The 4,967-nt window shown below is 40.7% G+C and overlaps 1 non-coding gene across 1 annotated transcript; it reads left to right on the forward strand.

Annotated features, from left to right (window-relative positions):
* The first annotated feature begins 4,639 nt into the window (after positions 1–4,639).
* LOC111694402 lies at positions 4,640–4,758 on the forward strand. The gene has a single exon (XR_002763623.1). It is a non-coding gene; the product is annotated as a 5S ribosomal RNA (ribosomal RNA).
* The last annotated feature ends 209 nt before the right edge of the window (positions 4,759–4,967 follow it).

Here is a 4,967-nt window from a genome sequence, read left to right on the forward strand (position 1 = left end):
ATCAGAAAAGTAACTATAACGAGGCAGATAACAAATATCATTGTTTCAAGTCCAGCTTAATAAATTATTCCATCTGCGTCTCAGATCTGCAACTTGAAAAAATAAACGAAACGAGTGAATCGGGCCACGGCAATTTAGGAAACCGCCTTCGGGACACTGGTGCGCTGAAGAAAAAGTTACTTCGGGTAAAAACTCGCTCAATTTTTACGCCTGTACTCCTTATTCCAAGCGATCTTAAAGAAGTTTCACTTCAAAATAGCCATGAGTTTATTTTATTCGCAATGATCATAGTATAGAGATCATAATATAGAGAGTAATGTACACCGCTTGTATTTGAAGGAACAAAATATCATTAGTTTTAATATGCTAATCACGGTTTTTTCCTTCGGATCGCACAATTCTCCGACCATCTGAGCTTGCTCGCATAATCTACACATACGCAATTTTTTGATCCACACGCGTACACACGAGTTAACTGCTGCATGCTTGTAAAGCTATATGTTTAAAAGGCGACTCGTCTCATTCGAGTTCTCTAAAGCATTTCTCGTCTTACCCTTTTCCCTCACACATGCACGTGCACAAACCTACAGGTCTGTTTGAATGTATGTCCAGAACGAAAGAGGCCCAGAGTGGGCAAAGAACTTGAGGAAGATGCGAGAGAGAAGCAGTTACGCGTCGCACGACGACTCCGTGTCGGCGTCAGCTTTGGCGGCGAATCTGCGTGCGCTCGGACCTCTCGAGAAGCTGTTCGTCTACGTCGCGACCAGCCCGAGAATTGATGACGATACAGTGGATGGAAGTCGCTACTGTGTTCTCATTTTACCGACTGTCGTAAGTGCCGCCGACGTTGTTTTTCTCTTGCGCCGCGCGCCGCGATTCAATGGTTCATTCACGAGTTGTGCAAAAGTTGTCAGTATAGGACGTGCATGCGTGCTTAAGCGTACCGCTTCTTTTTCTTGATTTTGCTTTATTATTTTTTATTTTTTAGAAAATCGTTTGAAAACATCATTTTTTGAATGGCTCTACAAGCTAATACAACAAAAATGTACCAAAGACTATCAGACTATTAGAGGAATTCAAAATATATTAATTGCTTTTATTCGATATCTTCGTAGTTAAATAAACGGAGAAACGCAAACTCGACTTTGATCCCCGAGAGTAATTATTTAGTGTCGATATACCTGCCACGTGATCGCGACCGTAAATATCATTGCAGTCAATCACATTTTATTCGAAACGGAAAGTCACGTCAGATATACGATCGATTCTAAATGTACGTCGTCTTACATGGAGTGCAATTAATTCTTGTCTAGTAAATTATTCATACAAAAAATTGCAATGCTCGCTCAATCGTGCGCAGGTGCTCGTATATATACGGGTGCTCGATCAGTGTGGCAAGTCATTACGTTTGAATTTCGATCAATCAATTGTCACAGCAGCTTGAAAAATACCCACTCACATGAGACACGATAACGTGTAATTAATAAGCGCAACATGATCTTCATTCGCGTTAAGATCGCGCGATAAACGAGTGAGAATCCTCGTGCATAACTTGCCGTGGAAATTATATCGTTAAAAATTATTTTTCATTTTCTGTCTTTTTTGAGCCGATCATTTTACCAAGAGTGTATCCAACTTTTATCTTGAATACTATCGAAAAAATCTTAATTTTAATGCAGATACGGTGTAAAATCAGACATTTACATTAAAGTAACCGATAGTTAATTTTATTTAAGGTACTTTTACACGAAATCTTGATAAAGTATACAAAAGATGAAAGACAACTCAATCATACTTTTATTGCAAAAATGAACGAATAACATTTAGTAAGACAATCAAATTTATACATTCTGATTGAAAATCAATGTTTTCTAATGAAGATTTAATTGTGCGTTAGTAAGCTCAGAAAATTTATGGAAATTCAATGATAATTTCATTTAATTCACAATTTTTATTTTAAGTATATACATTGTTGGTTATAAGCTAGTATAAATTAAGGGAAACGAAAATGTCGAGCTGGTAGCTAAAAATATGAAAAAGAAACTCCCCCCATTACCATTGACGCGAAAAAAAAACTTCCTTTACTTTTACACTGCTATTAACGTGAACATTTTCAAAAAATCAAGTAAATTAAAGCAAAATAAAGAGTCACTTTCAGCTAAATATAATATTTTTTCTTTTTACGCATCTGAGCTTTCAGAATAATTTCTGCCGATTGCATGTATAATTATCTAAGCAACTGCATTGACGCACACTAATTGCGCCGATCATCGAGTCAGCGGTAGCGGGCGAGCTTATGGCTGGGCTTTGTAAAGCATCCTTTGATTTTACCGGCGAGATACATTTTTTCCTCTATTCCATACTCTGACTATAAGCGAGTGAGAGAGAGAGAGAGAGAGAGAGAGAGAGAGAGAGATGAAGGTTTTTGCAGCACGATGCAGAATCATGCGACTATCGCAGCACAGAACGGACGCGCTGTGACGAGCGATCAGACGTAACGGAGTGACACTGATCGATAGCAGCCATATATGTTGCGGCTGCGGCTGCGGTTGCGGCTGCGGCTACTGCTGCTGCTGCTGCTCTGCATCGAAAACGACGATCCTGTGGGCAAAAGTGCGGGACGCGACGTCTTGCTTCTGCTGCTGCATCGCCTTGACCCTTCACGCGATAGGAATCTCGTATATAGAGCCTTAATGATGGACTCGTGACAGACGTGAATCAACTCTGTTGTGTGCTGCTGCTGTTCATGCAGCTGCATCGGTATACCGCCGCGGCGGCTTGTCACTCATCGACTTTTACGTGTGCGGACGAGCGACTCGTTTTCGGATGCACGCGAATACCAATAGCCTCTTTCTTTCTCATTCTCTCTTTTTCTGTCGTCGTTCGTACTGCAGCAGCGGCTACTGCACACGTATATCGAGAGAGATTCGAGCACCGTCTGCGAGCTTGTATATACAAGAAAAGTTCCCTCTCAAATGGTTGGGGAATTACTTTTTTGTCGTAACTCGCTGCGCCGTGCACGGCTACCGGTTACTTTCGAACCTTAAAAGCGCGGGAAAAAGTAGACGCTATATACCCCCCGCGCGCCCATACTCGATGGATTTCTATTGTTTTCTCGTTGCACGACGCTTTATGGTACACGTATAAACGAGATGGCAATCTTGAGTAGGCTAGTCGCGAACCTCAAGCCGCGTGGAAAGCTATAACGCTTAAATATGCACGCCGCGCATACAATCCCATTTTAACCGCAATCGATTGTATCACTCGAGAGCTTAATGCTGTGTATCGACCTGGACGCGACGACTGTTAGCGAGTTAGCAGAATTTTTTTCGCATAGCTTGCCATGAACGCGCTGCTGCTCTCTTGCGAACTCCCGACTCTTGTTCCACGTTGCAAAAAATTCGCTATATAGGCTCGAACGTATGTAAGTCTCGAGTAACCATAGCAATTAATTGTTTCTTAGCTTACGGCAATCGCTTACACGTGTTACACATTTGATTAAATAATGTCTCGTGATAATTCATCTGAATTTTTTGAGGCTGCCGAGTCCGGAGAATGCCGAATATTCAAAGAACGCGCGTGGCTACTATGTTTCTACCACTTCTGCAGCTGCAGCAGCAGTTCACGAAGAAAAGTATGAAAATTTCATAATTGATGGCCTGACGGAATGGAAAAGAAGAAAGAGAGAAATGGTAGCAGAGAGTAGTGCCCGTCGACTTTCGCACTCACTCACTTACACGCACGTAAAAGCTCGTAGCCGTGAACGAGATGAGCCAGCGAAGCGCTAATTAACTCGCTATGCATGACTATTCGTGACGGAGCTCGGCTGCTGCTTTTGACAAGGCGACAGTTGGTTGACGTATAGAAGCGAACTTGAAGCGTATACTTAAGAGAGTGACTACTCGGCTTAGCGAAAGCGAATTTCGTAATTGCTTTTCTTCGAACAACGAGCTGCTCGGGCGATGGCTGCGTGTGATTATAACGTCCGAACGCGAGTGCGAACTTACGAACGAGCAACTTCTGGCGCCGCCGCCACCGCCGCGTTCTTGTTATGCGTGAGTAGGCTCGTCGCGGGAGACGACGCGAGTAATCCAGTCACAATTCAATAACACTGGCTGAACGAGGTCGAGTTAGACTAATTGTTCTAGCAACAAGTAGAAATTCTAATTTTTATATATTAAAAAAGCAACAAAAAAAAATATTTACAATTTGTTGATCTCTATGAATCGTTAATCTATTGTCACTGGCACGTATCAAAGTATTACTTACGAGTGTTCGAATAAAGTTAATTCGGTAATGCAAAAAAAACAGCCAAAAAGGTATTCCATACAAGTAGAAGATAAGCTGCAATTATACCCTTGATAGAAAATTGACCAGTCAAAATCATTAGACGGTCAATTACTGCGTATTTTATAAAGCATTTTTATCAATAATGCTCAAAAAAGTTACATTTATACAGGCTTAAAGAAATCGAGAAGTGCAAAACAATTAATTGCAATACTTTCCTATTTTCTTTCTCCAAATCAATGTATTTTATGAATCGATAACCACTACTTTTCAATCTTATTACAAAAATTGCCCCGAAAAAGTGTAGTAAAGTCATCTCCGACATTTAATAAACTCGGATTCCATGACTGATGTCTACGTCCATATCACTTTGAAAACTACGGTTCTCGTCCGATCACCGAATATAAGCAAAGTTGAGCGCGGTTAGTACTTGGATGGGTGACCGCCTGGGAACCCCGCGTGACGTAGATACTTTCTCTTTTGACTTTTTGAACAAATTTTTGTAAATTTTTTCGGGATATTACCTTCTATTTTGTCATTTTCTTTGATAAAAATTAATGCTCTTCCCGGATCAGTAACTTCTGTCCCTCAATTTTATTATATAATTGCTTCTAATTATGAATTGCTACGAAATTATGAGAAAAAAATTGCTCCGAAATATATCATGTTGTCTACATCCA

Source organism: Trichogramma pretiosum, unplaced genomic scaffold (assembly GCF_000599845.2).
Source record: "Trichogramma pretiosum strain Unisexual culture from Peru unplaced genomic scaffold, Tpre_2.0 scaffold3, whole genome shotgun sequence".
In the NCBI taxonomy this organism is placed as follows: domain Eukaryota; kingdom Metazoa; phylum Arthropoda; class Insecta; order Hymenoptera; family Trichogrammatidae; genus Trichogramma; species Trichogramma pretiosum.